General features: G+C 54.4%; 1 long non-coding RNA gene across 2 annotated transcripts in view; it reads left to right on the top strand.

Moving 5' to 3' along the window:
- The window catches only part of LOC133627567 (uncharacterized), a 31,529-nt gene that overhangs the window by 8,353 nt on the left and 4,170 nt on the right, over nt 1-19,006 (top strand). For both annotated transcript variants that reach the window (XR_009820298.1, XR_009820297.1), the window contains exon 3: nt 14,001-14,120. This is a non-coding gene — a long non-coding RNA (uncharacterized LOC133627567). The remainder of the gene's footprint in view (nt 1-14,000; nt 14,121-19,006) is intronic.

Genomic DNA, 19,006 nt, shown 5'->3' with positions numbered 1-19,006 from the left:
AAGGAGTCAGGGCAGCAAGCTGTGCTTTCAGGCCTGGTGTGCCAAGAAAAAAGAGAGGCATTTGCTCTGATAACCTGCATGCTGCCTTGTCAGGATGCAAGTGCTAGGCAGCAAGGGCTCTTGTGGAGATGGCAGGCTGGAGCAGGTGAAAATCATTGTTAGCCTGGAAACTGTCCAGCTCTGTTTAACTTGGTGCTTCCCCAGTGCATTACAAATGTCTGGTCTGGTGTAAATCCACTGCTGAAGGAAATAGAGCTGGAGTGGAGCAGTGTCTCACAGAGCTGCATTCCTGGGTTGCTCTTGACCTGCTTATGCAGGGATTTGTGGAGGGTGAGGAGGCTCAGGAAGCATCCAGGGCCCTGGAGAAGACTCTTCTGTTGGACACCTGAAGGTCTGTGTTTCCATGGAAGTGGTTCAGAGCCACTAGAGAGCATTGAAAGATCCCCTTTGGCAGCAGGAGCATCAAATCAAACCTGGAGATGGAGGAGACCAGCTCCTGTGCTGCTGGCTGGTGTGATGGGATGCTCCTTCCCTGCCCAGTGCCCTGCAGGAACAGTCCCAGTGGGCTCCAACCTGCTCCTGGTGATGCTGGGATGAGATCCCAGCTCCATGGGCACTGCCATGTGCTCTCCCTTCTGTAACCTGTGGGTCACCAAGGTCTCACCAAGGCTCTCAGTGTTGGTGGCAGCTTGTGCTGCTGGGGTGGCACAGGGTAGAGGAGCAGCTCCAGACACTCTGATGGCCAGAACAGCTTGGTCCTGCCTGCTGAGATGCTCTGGGGGTGGATAGAAAGCCAGGGTCAGTGTGGGCACTGGAGGAGCCCAAATCCCCTGTGGCTGGTGCAAAGCTGAGCCTGTTCCTCAAGCATCCATGAAGAGTTCAACCCAACACTGTATTACAACACTCCAAACAGCCCAGGAGTGTGTCTCCCAGCCCTGGGGACATGCAGGGATGCTCTGTGAGGCTGCAGGGGAGGGCAGGCAGCACTGGGTGTCTGTATGTGCATTGGAGGGCCCAGGCACATAATCCTGTTAAGGGCTTGAGCATCTGATTGAGCTGTCCTGTGAGATGGCTAATCCTGCCAGCAGGAACCTGCATGAGCCCACTGCTGGGGGAGCTTCTGCAGCCCCTTCAGGCACTGGGGTCACTGTGGGTGTCTCTGACCCCTTCACCCTCCCTGCAGGCAGCCCAGGAGCCCCCACTGCCAGCCCTGCTCCCTTCTCTTTGGGCAGTGAGCCCCTGGGAAGCTGGGGAATTATCTGTCACCCCCAGGAGCTGTGTGGGCTCCTTTGAACTTTCCTGAGCAGCTTATGGCCCAAGAGCATCCTGGTGGGCACTCAGCCCAGCACCCCCTGCTCAGGGCATGGGGAAATCCTCACTTTGATCCCATTGTCCACTTTTGGGGCTGTGTCATTCAATAGTTTCCCAGCCAGGGAGTTAATTGTACTCATTACCTCTATATTTGCCAGGCTTTAAGTGCTAGTTTTGCTCTCCTTACCTCGAGGAGGGGGGAGTTTTACCCTTCTGCTGTTGATGGCTGCTTAAAGGCAGGACCCAGGCTGGGGAGGGGGGTTTGTTTCCCTGGCAGCTGCCCTGGTTTCTGAGAGGCTTGTAAATGCTCTTTAAAAAGAGGATTTCTACAAAACAAACCCTTTTAGTTACAAACATCAGGAGAAAAGGTGGTTTTACCCATCTCTCCCTGGAAAGAATGAACTCCAGTGCTGATGGGTGAGGGGTATGTCATAGAGCCAGTGATCAAATGTGTCACATCAAGAGCAGATCCATGGCAAGCCCACAAAGCCAGGGGCACAGGAGGTGTCAGTGTGCCCCAACCCTTGTTTTGGGCTCTTTTTGCCCTTTTGATGACTTCAGTTTAGGCCACAGCCCATTCCCTGAGCAGATGCCAGCCTTCAGCCCCAGGAGTCCCCATTTCATCCCTCTCTGCTCTAACCTGAGACAGTGAATCTGGGGTTAAAAGCCTGAAGGAAAGCTGATAAATGTGTCTAACATAAACTATTGAAGACTGAAAAATTCTGAAAACACTGGAGAAAGTAAATACAATAAATTTGGGGTGACATTTCTCTCCCTAACTCAGGTTTTCCAGCAGCAGCTGCCCAGCCCTCTCCCAGCTCAGAACTCCTTGTCACCTCCCAGCAGTGATGAAGAGAGACTCTTGTTTCTTGAACTGACTGAGCAGGAGTAACCTTGACTCTTTTTTCACCTGGGGGGGCTCCCCCAAGCTCTGGCAGGGCTGTTGATGAGGGACAGATGGGCTGAGCTCAGTGAGTTCCTCCCCAGGAGCTCTGTTATCACCCAGATCTGCCCCTGGGCTGGGGTAGGGACTCCCCCCTTCCCCACTTACTGCCTCACTGCTGCCTGTTTATTTCTTCTTGTCTCTTCCAGTTTGGCTCTGTGGAAACCTCTCACTTCACATCCCCCTCTCCTCCCCAGCCCCTCCAAGTGCTGTGGTCCCAGCTTCCTCAGCCAGGAGGGTTGAGTTTGCACATGGAGAGGTAGGAATGGTGGGAATGGCTCAGGCTGGAGGAGGTTGTGCTGCTGCATGAGGGAGCTGCCAGCGAGTGCTTGTGCTCTAGGAGTTCATTTTACTCCCCTCTCTTGCTCACAGATGGAACAGGAGGGCAGCCATGGCCTGTGCACAGCTGGGCTGTGGCTTGAAGGGGATGAGTCTATGACAAATGAGAGAGCAACATATGAGAGAAGGTGGTAAAGCAAATGTGTAGTGTTACATCCTGAGCTGCCAGCCTTGGGAAGATGCTGGTGGGAAGGCAGCATCCTGAGACACCCTTGCAAAACCCACCCCAATGTGGTGCTACAGCACACAGCAGGGCAAAGGCATTTCTGCTTTATGGTCTGATAAATCTGTGGCCAGATCTGGGACTGGTTCAGAAAGGCCACAAACTGTACTGCTGCAAATCCCTTACATGGGGATCTTGATGCTGAGGTGAGGAAACAGCCTCAAGTTGCCCCAGGGGAGGTTGAGGTTGGAGCTGAGGCAGAACTTTTTCCCTGAGAGGGGTGTGAGCCCCTGTGCCAGGCTGCCCAGGGAGCTGGGGGAGTGCCCAGCCCTGCAGGGATCCCAAAGCCGTGGAGCTGAGGTGCTGAGGGGTCAGTGCTGGGCTGGGCAGGGCTGGGACTGCAGCAGCTTCAAGGGCTTTGCCAACCCCACTGATTCTGTGATTCTCTGCCTCCTCTCTGACCCCAGGGCCACTTGCAGGGCACAGGAGGGCTTGTGGAGATGCTGAGATGCCTGAAGGGTCTCTGCCAAGTCACTGTGTGCATTCAGCATGGTCCTGTTTATCCAACAGCACCAGGGCACTTAAACCCTTTATGAGGGTGAGCATGATGCCATGTTTACTGTCTGTCTGCCAGGGTAGCACCCAGCTGGGTGCCCACAGTGCCTGGCCAAGCTCCCTGAGACCACACACCGCCCCAGTGAGCCCCGAGAGCTCAGCCCCTCTGAGGATCCAGCCCTTGGCTCCCCACCAACACACTTCCTAACAATTTTGCCTCAATGCTTTACAAATCAGCCAGCAACCAATTTATCCCTGAAGTATTTTGGAGATGTCACTGGGAGAATGTTAATGGTGCATGATGCACAGGGTCCTGCATGCTGAGCCATGCCCAGGCTCACGTGGGAGGGCAGCAGGGACAGGGGGGGTCCCTCATTTATTAATGATGGGTCAGCTTGTCTTTTAAAGCCTATTTCCCTGCAGCACAGCACAGCAAACTGGGGGAGAGATGGAGCCATTTAGCTAGTGAGGGGATTGTGCTTAAAAGCTGTTATTTTTGGATTGGGTTTCCAAGCCCCCTCTCCACCCCCCCTGCAGCATTAAACACGGTTGTTGATTGGAGCTGACAGTAGAAACACAAGCAGTTGTCGGTTGCTTCTGCAAGAGTTGGTGTCTCCCAGGGTTGGAATGAACATGGCTGAGCCTATGACTAATACAGCTTTGAATTTTATATGCTTCCAGCTAACAGGTCCCATCTGTTCCCCCAGGGCAGCCCCAGGAGCTTGGCTGCTGGGTGAGAGCAGGGTGGCAGTGCCCAGGACCCTGCTGATGCCCAGGGATGGCTGGAGGGGTGATGCTTGAGCACACATCATCTGGGGGGTATCAGGAGAGTGTGTACTTGCAGCCCTGGGGCTGGTGCTGCTGGCAAGCTCTGTGGGCAGCACTGAGCCAGGTCTGAGGAGACCAAAGAATCTTCAGTCTACCCTGGCTGAGCTGGATCTCTTGCTCTGCTAGAGGCTGTGGTGATCAAATGGATCCCCTTTGCTTGGAGCTTTCCCTTTGCAGCCTGTTGGCAGTGCTGAGCAGCCAGGGAAGCGATGCTTCCTCAGCAAGCTGCTGTGTCATTGAAGCAACCCAGCAGCTCTCACAAATCATGCTTAGTGAAGATGTGTGCAGCTTTACTGCTAGAGGTATTGTGAGAACCCAGGGAGCAGTTAAAACCCAGGTCAAGCATGTGGAGACCACGTCCTCCCAGGGCACCTGGGCTCCTGGTTGCCCCTGGCTGCTGCCAGCCTGTGTGCCTGGCTCCTGCCACAGGGCCAGGGCACTGTGAGGTGATCACAGAGCTTGAACAAGTCACTTTCCAGGACCTGCAGCATAAAGAGATTGTCATGGGAGAAGCTGCCCAGAGCCTGTGCTTGTTTCTGTCAGTGCTGTGCCAGGGCTGAACTAAGGGAAGGCTTTTGTCCTGTGTGTTTTGTTTGCACAGCTCTGGCTGGACTGCTGCTGCCCTCCTCTTCCCTTGTTGCTGCTGTGTTTTAAAGGTCAGAATCCACCCCATTCCCCTCCAAATGAAGGAGGAAATCATGGGAACATCATTGCCTTGCAAACAGCCCTCTGCAGTCAGAGGAGTGTTTCCCACTCCTGGCACATCCACTCCCTCCCCTGCCCTTTGCCAGCCTCAGCACCTGGTCACTCCTCAGGGCAGCACCTGGAGCCACTGGGCACATGGGCAAATGGCTCTTTAAACAAGCAGGGACCATGTTCCTGAGGGGCTGACTCTGGGAACAATTCCCCTGTCCAGGAAATGTTTGGCATCCCAACCACTGGGGAAATAAAAGATGGCCCCGTGGTGTTGGCTGGCACCTGCCCCCCATGGACTGGCACACCAGAGCTCCATGGACATGCCCAGCTCATTCATCTGCTCCCTGAGGGATTCTGACCTCGTGTGTTTCTCAGCTCTTAAGTGCAACCTGAGTCCAGAGCTGGCAGAAGCAGGGGATGGTGAAGCTGAGAGTGCTGGGTGCTCACAGGTAAGCCTTTCCTTTGGGGATGTGCTCAATACCCATCCTGTGTGCAGGGCACGTGAGCTGCTGCCCTGCTCTTGGAGGGGAATTTGCCTCTGGGTGCTGCTTCCCTCTGTCCCAGGGCTGTGGCACTGATCCCTGTGTAAACTCCTCTGTGCTTCTGAGCAGAGGTGGCTGTGGCAGCAGCATTTCCAGGGAGCTGAGCTGCCAACCTGACCCTGCCCTGAAACCCCCGTTGCAGAGTCTCCAGCCAGTTCCCATCTGCTACTTCACTCCATTCATCTGCCAAAAGAAATTCTTGGTATAAACACAGCATTATCAGCATCTTACTGCAGACATGGCCCCTGGATTCCCTGCCAGCTTTTGCTGGTATTGCACTTTTTGCTACAGCAGCTCTTTGGTGAAAACCAAGTGCCTGTGGGAAGCTGAGGACATGTGCTGTGCTGGGAGGCAGGAGCATGTCAGGCCAGCCCCTGGGAAGGGCTGTGGCTGTGATCCTACAAGGATCAGCTGCTTTACTGTCAATATAATGCTGCTCTGAATTGTCTTTTGAGGCAAATGGCTTTTGAGAAGACTTGAGGTGCTGGCAGGAGCCAGTGACATCCCAGCTAAGTCCCTGTTGAGGAGGCAGAATGAGAGGCCAGGGATCATCCCTCAGCCCCAGCTATGGTTTGACTGGAGCCAGTGATGCTCAGAGGTGTTCACAGTGGGCTGTGAGGGAGCTGCTGGTGTCTGCCAGAGTATCTGCTAATGCACAGAGCCTAAAAGGCCTCAGTGTTTAATGTCCATGTGATCTGACCCCTCCAAGGGCAGGCTGCAGGCTCTGTGTTGAGTGTGCTGCCCTGTTCCCCAGCTGGGATGAGGATGCTCCACAGGCTGCTCAAGTCTCTTCTGTGAGGTATGTTCCCAAACTGGCCTGGTTTGAGGGTTTGGGACATTTCAATGTATACAATAGTTCTTTTTCCAGGTCTTTTGGCAAAGCTCTTCCCAGAGATTCCCTTCCAAATCTTAAAGAGCTTTTATCTTGGTGTTTTTCTTTCTCTGGAAGCAAAAAGTCACCTCCCAGTCGGGTGCTGGGTCCTCTGAGCAGCATTCCAGCTGGGATGGCTCTCCAACACCCAGCTCCATCCTGCTGTCAGTGCACTGTCCTCTGCTTGATCTTCTCCAAGCCTTTCAGAGCCATAATCTGTGTTTACTCAGTGGTGCACCGTTCCCCATCCCTCACTGTGTGCAGGAGATAACAACCTGCCCGTGCACGCCGAGGCCACGTGTGGGTGCACACGCAGCTCCAGCTCTTCTCCACTCACATCCCTCTGGGAGGATGGAAATGAGCTCACAGGTGGGCACCCAACCTCTCTCCTCCTCCTGCCATGGAGATGTGCATGGGCTAGCAGAGCCAGGCAGGAGGTAGCCCTGGGAGTGGGCAGCTGCAGGCAGAGGACACGATCCCCTGGCTGCTGCTGGGGGGAAGGAGCAGTCTGTGCCCATCACTTGTGAGCTCCAGCTCTCTGTTTGTTTTTGTAATCCCCCCTTTTTTTTTCTCCCCTAATAGTGATTTTAGCAGTGGTGAAAGGTGCTGGATTGACAGGCCCTGCAGAGGGAAGGGCCTCTGGGCTCCACTGAAGTTTACATTTACAAAGGACACAGAGAATAAATAGAAGACAGTGTTTAGAGTCCTCTGTAGACACTTCAGACTTGCTTATAATTCTGCAGCAATCCCATCACCTCTGAAGTGATTGATGCTCCCTATAAAGTCTTTTGCCTTAAAACATTTTCCCTATGTGTCAGGGGGAAGAAGTTTATTACACTTGGTAAAGGGCAGGATCTGTGTTGTGCTGAAGGCTGAGGCCATCCCAGCCCCATCCTCAGCAGAACAAATAATCAGAGTGCTGGGGGGGGGGAAAAAGAAGAGAGATTGACCCAAAGCAGGGATGTAGTTTGTGGGTAGCCAGGTCTAGTGCTGGGTTTTGGATGGAGTTCCCTGGCTGCTACAAACAGAGCAGTTTTAACAGGTTCTCATCAAACTGAGTTGGGTTTTTTACCTGAAAGCTTCTATTTTGTGCCTCCACTGAATGACATCCCAGCTTTCACTGCATCAAGTACATTGGAAAGGAACTGCCTCAGGACAGAGCTGCTTGTGTCCCAGTCAAAACACAACAGCTCATGAGCTTTAGGTCTAAACTTGAGCTGCAGGAGTTGGGGTTTTTAATTACAATGTGCAAGATTTAAGGCAAGGTTCTGCTTTTTATTCCCTGTAGCAGCATCTCCCTTGGCTGCAGCAGCCCAGCTGGGAGCTTGGTTTGCCCCAGGGTACCTGCAGCAAGGCAGTGGAGGTGAGTTTGGGTGCTTGGGTTGTTTTGCAGATGTGAACTCTCCAGAGCCCTTGTTGGAAACCAGACTTTCCCTTCTCACCTGAGTGCTCTGGGCTGGCAGGGCCCTGCTTGAATAGGCAAAGAGATACTAAGCCAGGAGTCACTTGGTGATGAAATCATCCTGAACAGACATGGCACAGTCACTGGTTTCACCTCTGCAACCAGCTGGATCCTCTGGGGCTGCTCATTTTATGAACCACCTGAAAGCAGCTCACACCTTACCCCCTGACACTGGCTCTCATGGTGTTGCCCCCTGGGCTGGAACCATGATTGTTTGCATCAAGCTGCCTCCTTGGCCTCAGAAGGCAAACTGAGGGGGATGCTGATGTGCTGCTGGAGCTGGAGCCTCTCCCACCCTGCTCCTGTCCTGTCACATCACTGGGGCTCAGGGCTGGACTCTTCTCACCGTCTGCTGTGCAGCCACAGATGCTGATGCTGATTTATCACCAGCTCCATTGGCAAGGAATCAGCTGTGTCTGCCTACATTTCATCTCCATTTTGATGTTTTAGAGAGAACCTGATGTGAGGTCAGCTAATTGTCTACTAAAGACTCTTCTCCTCCCCTGCTTTCGTGCTACATGCACCTTTTTTCCCTCCCCACAATAGCCTCAGGTAAAAGACAACTTGCAACATGGGAAAATGACCCCAGTCACTTAATTTGAACCAGAGAACACAGTGACAGGCTGGATGGAGAGCTGGATTTATGCCTTTTCTCTCTGAAGGAGCCCCCTCCTCCCAGGATGGTTGGCATCTGAAGCAAATGGAGGGGAACCTTTTGTCCCACGTGGCTCTTCCAGCAGCATCCATCGGTCCCCAGCACATCTGCAGCCCTCATGTGGGATTCTGGCAGGCTCCAAGCTCGTTGGCAGCCAGTTCCAGTGCATTAGCTGGTAATGGAGAGAAAGGCAGCTGCCAAGTCAGCCCCTGCACGCAGAGCCACGCGTGGAGCATCCCCCCAACACCTCCCCTCCCAGCTCTGCCCATGGATCTCAGCAGCAGGGAGTGAGGACACTGCCCAGGCAGCTCTCTGGGACCTTTACAGATGGTTTTTCACAGGCTGTTCATCCACCTTAGATTGCAGCACTTGCTCTGTGGCAGCTGGTGAGCCCTTGGGTTGAGCAGGGGGTGTGCAGGTGCCTGGGCAGCCATCCTGAGCTGATGTGGGGAGGAGCTGGGAAGGCAACTCAAATCTCCCCCTGCCTGCTAGTTCAAAGGGATTTGTGTGTGTGTGTGTGTCCAACAACATGGGAAAATGTGAATGATGCAGAGCAAAAAGAGCTTAACCTCTGGCTCATGAGCTGTTGGACCAGCAGCTCAAGGGCTGAGAAGCCAAATGTCAGCCACATCGTGCCTGTGCTGCACCTCAGGCTTCAGAGGCTTGTTAATTAGGTTTGCTGAGGGTTGTTAATTAGTTTTGTCCAAGTTTTGAGGTGTTTGTGCTTCAGTCACAGCCAGGTCACTGTGACAAGTTCCCTCTTACACCAGGTCTGAGGTCCCAGGGGTGGGGACAGACTCTCCTCGTGCCAGCAGCCAGTGCCAGGGCTGCAGGTTCCTCTGCAGCAGAAGAAGGGCTCAGTTGTACTTCCAGGGTAAGATAAGTGGGAATAACTGGGAGCAGCCAGGTCCTGTCCCTCTGTTTCTGAGTGGCTGCTGCAGATATGGCAGGATACCATCCAGCCTGTTGCAATTAGCTCTTGCTCACCTCTGCTGCTTCCAAGGGAGCCCTTGGGATGCTGCAGCTCTGCATCCAGGTACCACTTGCTTCAGTGGGGTTTCATTTTTGGTGCCTTGATGTTCATCTCCCTGGCCAATCCTTATATCTGGGAGGTGTCTCCCAAACTGTCATTATCAACAACAGCAATACAACAAGTGCTGAAGAGGCTCCTCTGCTATGCCATTGGTCTCCTGGCCATCGCCTTCCCTTCAGTTCTCCAGCTCGTGTTCTGATTGATGGTCAAAACTGATCCAGTGTCTGAGAGTGCAAACAGGACACTTTATAAACCTTGTAATTGCATTTCATAACCTCTTTCCAGAAACCATTTACAGCATGTTTATAAACTTCCCCATCTCTTGGGAAAGGACTTTTTTTCCCTTCCCTGAGAGGGTTGGTAGATGCTGGCCCAGGGAGGTGATGGAGTCTCCATCCTTGGACACCTTGCAAAGACACATAGGTGAGGTGAAGCCTGGCAGTGTGAGGGGAGGAGGCTGAACTCTAGGAGCTTAAAGCTCTTTTCCAACCAAAATAATTCTATGTCTGTCTACTTGTGACATCTCAGCCCCATCCCTGACCCCATGGGCTGGGCTGGATGGTGCCCATCAGGCAGCTCAGTGGCCTCCCAGCAGTGCTGTGTCCCATTCTGAGACTCAAATAACTCCCTGCTCCTCTTTTTTTGTCTTAGCTTAGCAGATTGCTGCAGCTCTCCAGTGCCTTTCAGGCTTTGTTTGTTTGTTTTCAGCACAACATAAGCAAACTGCAGATTGCAGCATCCTCAGCAAGGAGCCTGACTCCTACAGAGGAGTTTTTTTCCCCACTAAAAGTAATGGCAAAGTCATGGTTTCATTCCCTGGGATGTGAAATGTGCACAGATGAGTTTTAGCCAGAAGGTCAACAGCTTTTAACTTCCAGCCATTCAAATCCAAGCCTCTTTCCCAGGAAGTTCAGCTGTGGGAGCTCAGGACACTGCAGGATTGAATCCCCTGGACACTGCTGCTGCTCTTGCTCCCTGCTCAGCAATTGTCCCATGAGGCAGCACCAGCCCAGGGCAACGAGGATGAGTCAGTGGGGTGACCAGGGAGATGCCAACATGAGCCTGGGCCATGGTGCTGTCCCAAAGTGGGGTCATTTACATGGTGTGTGAGATGCCAATATACATACCCAGAGGCAGGGGGCAATCCACAAAGGCAGCACCTCCTGTGCTGCATTTATACCCAAATCATCAGCATCTTCTGTGTTCCAATGCATCTGTGTTGGTTTTGATTAGTGACTGGGCAATGGTCCTTCTCCCAGCATGGGAATGAGTGCACTGCTCAATTCCTCTCCTCTGCTTTTGGGTCTGGGGTAGGAATTGGCTGGGTGGGCTGTGACTTGGTCATCACCCTCTGCCACCTCTCCCCAGGTGCTTGCTGGCCTCATGCTCCCCCAGCACCATCAGCCTTTGGGCCTTCTGAGCCAGCAGCTTCCCTCCTTTATCCATCTCTGGTCCCTCTTGAAGGATACAGAGCAGTCAGGTTCACACCACAAAGCTTCATCCCTTCCCACCACCCATTTCTCAAGACAACTCAGCTCTTTGCCCTTGCTGAAAGGAAATCTCCAGTCTATTGAAGCACATCCCTGAGATTTGGTGCTGGCAGGGGGATGGAGCTGATGCTGGGGGATGGCTTCACCCTGTTCAGCTGTGCTGCAATAACCCTGTAACATTATCAGCAGCAAATGGCTCTCAGTGTGTCACTTGTAGGAAGCAGAAAAACAAACAAAGCCTGAATAATAGCCAAAACATCTTTTGTGGGACTTGCAGCTTTCTAACTTTATTTAAAATGGAAGGAAAGAAGGGGGGGGAAAGCAGTAAATTTCCCCTGTCAGGGGAGTGCAATCAGCAGGCCATGGCACTTAGCAAGATTATAAACAACTGTGTCAGTTTATAGGGCTGAAGCCGTTTTCCCCTGGCTCACACAGGGGGGCAAGGGCTTCATGGAGGGCTCAGAGCACACAGACAGGCTGCCTGGGACTCCTCCCAAAGCTCTTCTTGCTGATACTCTCTGCCCTGTTCCTCAGCCATGGGCATCCCTTGCTCCAGGGCAGCCCCTTGCCAGGGTTGTGGTCCCTCCCTCTCCCTGGCAAAACCCCTGCTCCTCTCCCCACTCACATCTTGCTTTTCTCCCTGATCAGCACTTTACCTGTGGCTCTGGTGCAGATCTGAGCCCAGGCCTGTCTATCTAGGCTGTGCACAGCCCATGCAGGTGAGGAAGAGGTTGTTTTGGAGGGGTAGGGAGCAAGAAACCACCCTGGGGTGTGTTGGTCTTTGTGGTTCCCTCCATGGGCACAGCTGCTGCGTGAAGGGGTTTTACCCCCTGCAGCAGAGCATCACTGCTCTGGGCACCTCTAGTGCCCAGCTGCTTGGTGACAGCTGAAGCTGGATGTGCTGGAGGTGTCTGTAAGGGCATCCACCCCTCCCTGCTCCTCTTGTGCTCAGAATGCTGCAGCCTGCTACCTAATTCAAAGAGAAGAACCCATCTATATCTCTCTACCTGCTTTATTCTGCATGCCCAGGGCTGGAACACACATGCTCTGGCTGCGAGTGCTGCTGCTCTCCCCCTGCAACCCTTCACCTGGCAGATGGAGCCTGTGAGACACACCCTGCAACCCTCTCACCACCCAGCTGGGGGACATTGATAAGCTCAGGCTATGACAGACATATGAGGGACTCCCACAGTGCAAAGACAAGAGCAGGGGAAGCAGAAAGCTCCACACTTGGGTTTGATTCAAGGAATTGGCAGCCCCTCTTGTTCACACAGGTTCACAGAGGGCCAAAAGATGCCAAACCAAGCTCACACCATCACAAAGGCTTCTTGAGGAAAGGTTGGGGCAGAGATGGCTTTGTAAAGACAAGGGAAAAAGCAGCCACCAAAACAAAAGCCCCATGTCCCAGGGCTGGTATTTGGGAGCTGCACATGCAGGGTGTCCAGAGCAGAGGCAGATTCTGCAAGTCACTGAGTGGAAAAAGAGCTTCCACTGGGTGAGGAGGGGTGGTGGCTTTGAGCACATCGAGGGCAATGAAGGAGATCATTCCATTGTTTTAAGATTTCCATAACTCACTGTGCTTCAGCACATAAAAATGTAGACACTTTGGCACTGGAGTTGGGGTAATTTTTGAGCAGGAATCAAAAATCTCTCCCTCGTGCTCCCCTCCCGCTTCTGCCTTTTGTTGTTGCTGCAGGCAGCTGCCCCCCCCCTCCTCCCTCTCCAACCCCCCCCCCTTGCTCCACCCCATGGCCTCATGAATGGAAAAAATGTCTTCAACACAACCCTCCCAGCTTTTCATTTTCTAATCTGCAGCATCTGTGCCCAGCCCAGGCTGTGGCAGGTCCCATCCTGCACGGGGATGGGCTCAGGGGGCAGCACGGGGCATCCCCTCAGCAGGGCTCTGCAGAAGCCAGCAGCTGCCTGTGCTTTGCTGTCCTCAACCACCTAGAGAATTCCTGCCAGGCAGATCAGTTTGGGGTTGTGTTTTGCTTGGTGCTGCAGGATGCAGAGGCAGGATGAGCTCAGTGAGCTGCTGGTGTGTTCCTCAGCATCCCCTTCACTGGTGAGGCTGTGGGAGTCTCAACTTTCCCCAGCAGTGAGCCCAAAGCAGATGGGTGCTGGTGCCCATGGCTCCTGGGGTGCAGCAGTGAGCCCCATCCCAGTGTGCCAGGTCAGCAGCACGTTGAGCCCTGCCAGCCCCTCTCAACCACTGCTGAGCTCTTGGAAACTGGGCAGTCAGGGTGGTTTGGGGCTGGGGGCTCAGTGCCCATGTTCTTTGGGGGTCCCTGCTGCCAGTGCTGGCAGCTCTGGTGTGGGGCAGCTCCTGTACTGGTTGTTTCCTTCCAGCTATTTGACTCCAAAGATTTTGCACCAAGAGCAAACTTGTTTGAGTGAAAAACCCCCCATTGTTTTGGCAACATGTCATTTTCTCTGGGAAACCAGTTTCCTACTCTGGCCAGTGCTCCCAGTTCCCCCTGGGCTGCACAGGCAGCAGCACTCACAGCCTGGCACACTGCACATGGGGCTGGCATGGGATTGGGGGTGGGCACACATCACCTTCACCACCACACACCAGCCCCAGGGATGGAGCTTGCAGAGGGATGTGTGGCTGAGCCCAAACACCCCCCTCCACCCCACCTCACTGCCTCCCAACACCACCCCAAATCCTGCTGCAGGGTCCTTAGCATCCCATCATACCTGACATCACAAGCAGCAGGTGATGGCACAGCCAGGATTGAGCTGTCAGGCACTGGGAGGCCTCTGAGATGCACCAAGCTGAGCTGCACACGCTCTGAGAGCTTCAGCTGGAGGTCCAGGGGCTGTGGGTGACACACACACGTTGCATCACTGTTAGTTTGTCTTGTGCTGTGCTTTCAGCCACCTCCAGGGATGAAAAAACACCCCCCAGAGACCTCCCCAGGCAGGTGCTGGTGAGGGCAGAGCCATTGTGCCCACCCCAGGCACGTGGCAGTGAGTGTGGAGCTCTCCTGCTGCTGGGTCTGAGCCACCCCAGTGCCATCAGCATCCCTTTGGGCTTTTCCCTTCTCTTTTAGTTTCCTTTATTTTCTTTGCAGTGAACAACTTTATTTCCCACTTTGACATTTTCCAGACCCCCTGGGAACCTGCCTGCCAGAAGGAGAAATGGCACAAGAGGAAATACATCTTCCCAGTCTGGAGAGAGGAGAAAGGGCTTGGAATCCCAGCCCATAAACAGCAGCGTTGCTGAGAGGTGAGCAAAGGCAGAGCAGGTTGTGCTCTGGAGAGTGTAACTCCACCTCTGCTGCTCCTCTTCCACATCTGCAAAGAAATGAGTGGAGCCTGTTGGTTTGAACCTCTCAGGCTGGATGCTGAAGGCTGAGGGATGCTGTTGTGAGCAGCAAGTGCATCATCCCCCCTGACAGCCAAGGAGGAACCTCTGGGCTGCGAAAAGTCCCTTTCACAGATTATTTAGGGAGCTTTTTGAATCCCACCCCAGGGCATGTGGTGGCTCTGCCCACATCAGCAGCCACCCCTGAGAAATTGCTCCTGGCTGAAGGGCAGAGAGGACCTGGCTGAAGCCAGGGCAAAGCTTGTCCTTCCTGAGCAAGTGGTGGGACTGGGGTGGCTCTGAGGGCTGGACCTGCAACCTCTGCATGAGCTGCTCAGTGCAGAGAGCCCCAGCAGTGCCATGACAGGCATTTTGCTGCAGAGCCCCCTGCAAACAGCTGGTGAGGGAGGCCAACATGTGCCCAGGATGGGCTGTGCAGGGTGAGGGAGCTGCCTCCAGCCAGGAGCCACGAGCAATGCCTGTTTCTGCCCCAAACTGTTGGCACCACAGCCCCTTTCTGCTGCCCATGAGTGGGGAGCTTTGGAGGCACTGGAGCAGCTTTGCAGTGGAGTTCACCTTTGATTCAAACAGGTTTGCTTTGCCTTTGGAGGCACTGGATTGGTGGTTACCTGAGAGGATGGCAGGGAGGTGTCAGAAGCTGCTTCCTTCAGTGCATTTCTGAGCTGTTTTCCCCTCTGATCTCCCTCTGCTCATCTTCCCCAGGCTCACAGTCTTTCATCATGGTGATGGCAGGGGCTGCTCCTCCACCATGGGGCCAGCACTTGCCCTCAGGCCATCACCTGCACTGCCACATTCCCTGTGGGACCCTCAGGGCTGTGCTGTCCTGGGGAGCCTGAACATGGGCATGGTGCTCCTGCCATGGCTTTGTCACAGCACCTGACAACCCAAGAAACATGGAAAATCATTCTGTGAACACATTGGTGTCTTGTTTTCCAATGGTCAAAGCCAAACCTTGCTTAAAGCCCCTTCCCAGCATTGCACATGTGATACCTGTAACCCTGGGCTGTCCTCACTGCTCAATCACACAAGTGTGCAGCATCATTTACTCTCTCCCACATCTTCACCTACCAACAGCACTTGCCTGTGTGAAATTGCCAGGATGGCCATTTGTCATGGCCAACACTGAAATGGCAAAGGTGCCTGAGGCAGGGGGAATTGCTGCTGTGCTCCTCCCAGCCTCAGCCCCCAGCCTGTCCCTTCTACCCCTTTTAGCCCTTCACCTTTTCTTTCCAACTCACTGAGCAACAACTGTCATGTTTATACTCTCCCCCCACCACCCTTTACCCCCCCAAGTCCTGCTCTACCTCAGGGATTAAGCTTTCATCCTTCATCATGAGCTTCTCCCCCAGGCAACATTTTCCATGAAGAAAAAGGAATTTCTGGGATTTTGCTTTTAAGAGATTGTGTTACTCAGTGTGTGTGTGTTTGTGTGTGTGTGTGTGTTTGTGCCATGGGCAGCAGCTTTCTAACCCCACAGGCAACCTGTCACACCCCAACTCAGGGCAGCACTGAGTGGGGCAGCTCTGACATTTGGGGACAAGCTTCCCAGGTGCTGCCTGGCTCTGATGGCTTATGGCCCTTCCTCCTCTTCAGCCAGGGCACTGCCAGCAGCAGGGCATCCACAAAGACATCCATGGCTCTGTGCTGACAGGAGGGTCTGGCCCCACAGCCCTGGGGACCACTTGCCACACTGGTGTGGGCTCACCCCTGGCACAGGAGGTGTAACAGGGGGATGTGGAAGGGAGGAAGCTCAGCCTTTTGCACTCTTTTGGGGGATCACCATTTGGGCCAGAATCACTTGATATCACCTCTCTCCACCTGAGGCCAAAGGGCTGTGGCTTTGTGGCTTTCCCCATCCTCCCACTGCCCAGGGCAGAGCTGGAACCAGCTGCTGCTGCTGCTGTGGGGCGAGTGCTGACCCCGCCACGCTCTCATCTGCACTTACACCAAAGCTCAGCTACTTACAAGGAGCTTCTGCCACGCCTGGAGGCTTGGCTTCCAAAAATCCTTGGCTCCAGAGTGACTCTTGAACAAGGTTGTGCTTTCATTGGCAAGGGCTCTTGTTATTAAATCCTTTTTTCTTCGGGAGCTCATCTAAACCCAACAAGTTCCCATCAGGGAAACACAACTGGGAATGTCAACCCACCCAAACAATCCAACCCTGCAGCTACAACGGGGAGACATAAACACAGCCCAGGAGGAAGAGCTGCTGCATGTTTAGCTTCAGCATCTGGGCTGCTGCTGCTCAGGAAACAGCTCAGATGAGCCAGGGAATAACTAGGGGAGAGTCAGGTGCAGCCTGGGAGGACTGGCAGCCCTTTGCCAAAGCCTCGGGACACTGGCATGGGGTGGGGAGGGAGGAAAGGCAGAGCCTTGGGATATGGGCATGAGGGGGGAGGAGAGGCAGAGCCCTCCCATCAGTGGCATCCCCACCCCATTGGCCCTGAGGATGAGGCACTGGGTGAGTCACAGCTCTGACTCAGAGCCTTCTCATCCCCTGCCCTGAAATGTTCTGGGGGACAACAGCAAGAGCTGTTCCTAGACAGATAAGATGCTTTGCCATTGCTTCAGCTGTAGCCAATTGCATGTGCTAATTAAGCTGCAGTAATTGGTGATTGCTCACTCTGGATGCTGGAGCAGCTGCCCTGACTCTGCTCTTGGGAAGTCAAACACTTATCAGCCCTCCAGTGCTTTGTGACAAGTTGTTTTCAGCATTCCTTTAGAAGGCAATAGATACAAACAGTAGGCCCTGCAGAGCTCAAAGGCAAAAGGGGAAAGTACACTCAAACCCAGGCTCCTAAATGCACAGGCAGCCCACAGACCCCCCTCCCCAAACAGGTAGAGCAGCAGGTCTGTGTCACACCCCCAGACACACACCAGTGTGGGTATTAAAGAGCCTAAATCTGATTAAAGCCTTTCTCTTCTCACCAGTGGTCAATTCCAGCAACCAGCTCACCCAGGAGGGTGAATTCATTTCATCCCCAAAGTCTAATTAAAGCCATTAGTGTATTCCTTGTCTCTCTGATAAGATCAAAGCATTCCAAGAGCCCATCATTACCTTATTCTCAAGACAATTATAGAAGGTACAGCATCGATTTCTTCTGCCTCCAGCTGTACAGTTCCTCTGTCTGTCAGGGGGTAACAGCACCATCAGGGCTCTCAGCTGATGTGTCCCTGCTCACTGTCCTGGGTTTCCCACTCTCAGCTGCAAATTAACATGAGGCAGGTTATTGTCCAGACCCCCATGGCCACGGGGCACATTCAGGCTGCTGTGGTGCTGGGGCAGCCAGCAGTGACCTGCTCCTGCAGCACAGGATGCTCCCCCAGGCTCTCCCAGTCTCCCCACACAGCCCCAGCTTTGGGCAGGGGGACATGGTTCTGGCAGGGCTGTCCTAGCAGTGGGGGCTTGTTACTGACCCAATGTGCTTTCATTGAATCCCAGCATGGTGGGGGCTGGAAGGGCCCTGCAGAGCCCCAGCCCCTGCTGCAGCAGCTTCCCCTGGCTCAGGGGGCACAGGAACGTGTCCAGGTGGGGTTGGAAACCTCCTGAGAAGGAGCCTCCACACCCTCCCTGGGCAGCCTGGGCCAGGGCTCCCTCACCTCAGCACCAAAGGAGCTTCTCCTCCTGTCCCAGTGGAGTTTTGTGTCCCAGCTGATGCCCATCAGCCCTTGTCCTGTTTTTCACTGCAGGAAAAACTGTTGCCCCATCCTGCTGACACCACCCTTTGGGTACTGATCAGCATTGCTAAGCTCCCCCCTTCTCTTCCCCAGGCTGAACAGCCCCAGGTCCTGCAGCCTTTCCTCAGAAGAGAGATGTTCCAGTTCCCTCAGCATCTTGCATTGCTTTGCTGCTGGTTGGTGCTTTGCCCAACCCCCCACTGCCGAGGGCACAGCCCAGGGAAGGGGGTCGCGGTGGGGGGTGTTGGGCAGAGGGGCAGCGTGCCCGGGGGTCCCTTCCCCTCGGATAAACACATCCCCAGCAGCTCCCGACCCCTCCAAGAGCAGAGCTGTGAATTTTCATCTCTCAGCTCATCAACTCCCCTGCTAGTCCAAACTTGTCAGGAGCTTTATCCGTGCCCCGCCAGCCTCCTCCCGGCTCCCGGCTCCCAGAACACTTTCCCATCCCTCCCTGACACACATCCAGCCGCTACAAAAACAAACATCCTCGGGGATGGCGATTCGTGGCCGTCAGCCGGCTCTGACCCCGCTCCCCGGGCAGCGCTCCGCCGCCTCCGGGCGCACCGGGACGCACCGGCCGCGCTCCCGCCGCAGCCCCGGCAGCCCCCTCAGCCCGGCGCAGCCCCGTGAGCCCCCTCAGCCCGGCCCTGGTTAATTACCGCTTCTCCCCGTGCTGCTGGGACAAAAGACGAATCACCCTGCCGGGGCTGCGCTGCACGGGAGGCTCCTGCAGATGAGAGGCAGCTGTGGCAGAGCCGGGCTTGCAGAGCCCAGGTAGGATGGATGGGCAGCCCCTGGGCTGGGGATGTGGTTTTGGGAGGTTTGGAAGGGTCTGGGCAGGTTGCATATGGAGGAGCTCTCAGAAACCCACCTGGGATGCTGCTGCAGGCTGTAGGGGAAGGTCCAACCATTCTTCACCATCCCTTTTTTTTGTTACAGTGCCACCTCACATCAAACACCTTGAGCCCTGTGCTCCTGCTTGGCCCAAAGCGTGGCCTTGGGGGGCAGCTGTGGCTCCAGCACACCCTGACCTCCATCCTCCAAGTCACCAGGACTCGTTTGGGATTTGCAGCCTCTGTGCATTTCTGGCACCTGACTGTAGATGCTGG

This window comes from Colius striatus, chromosome 22 (assembly GCF_028858725.1).
Source record: "Colius striatus isolate bColStr4 chromosome 22, bColStr4.1.hap1, whole genome shotgun sequence".
Lineage (NCBI taxonomy): Eukaryota > Metazoa > Chordata > Aves > Coliiformes > Coliidae > Colius > Colius striatus.
This window is presented reverse-complemented; position numbering and strand designations above follow the sequence as displayed.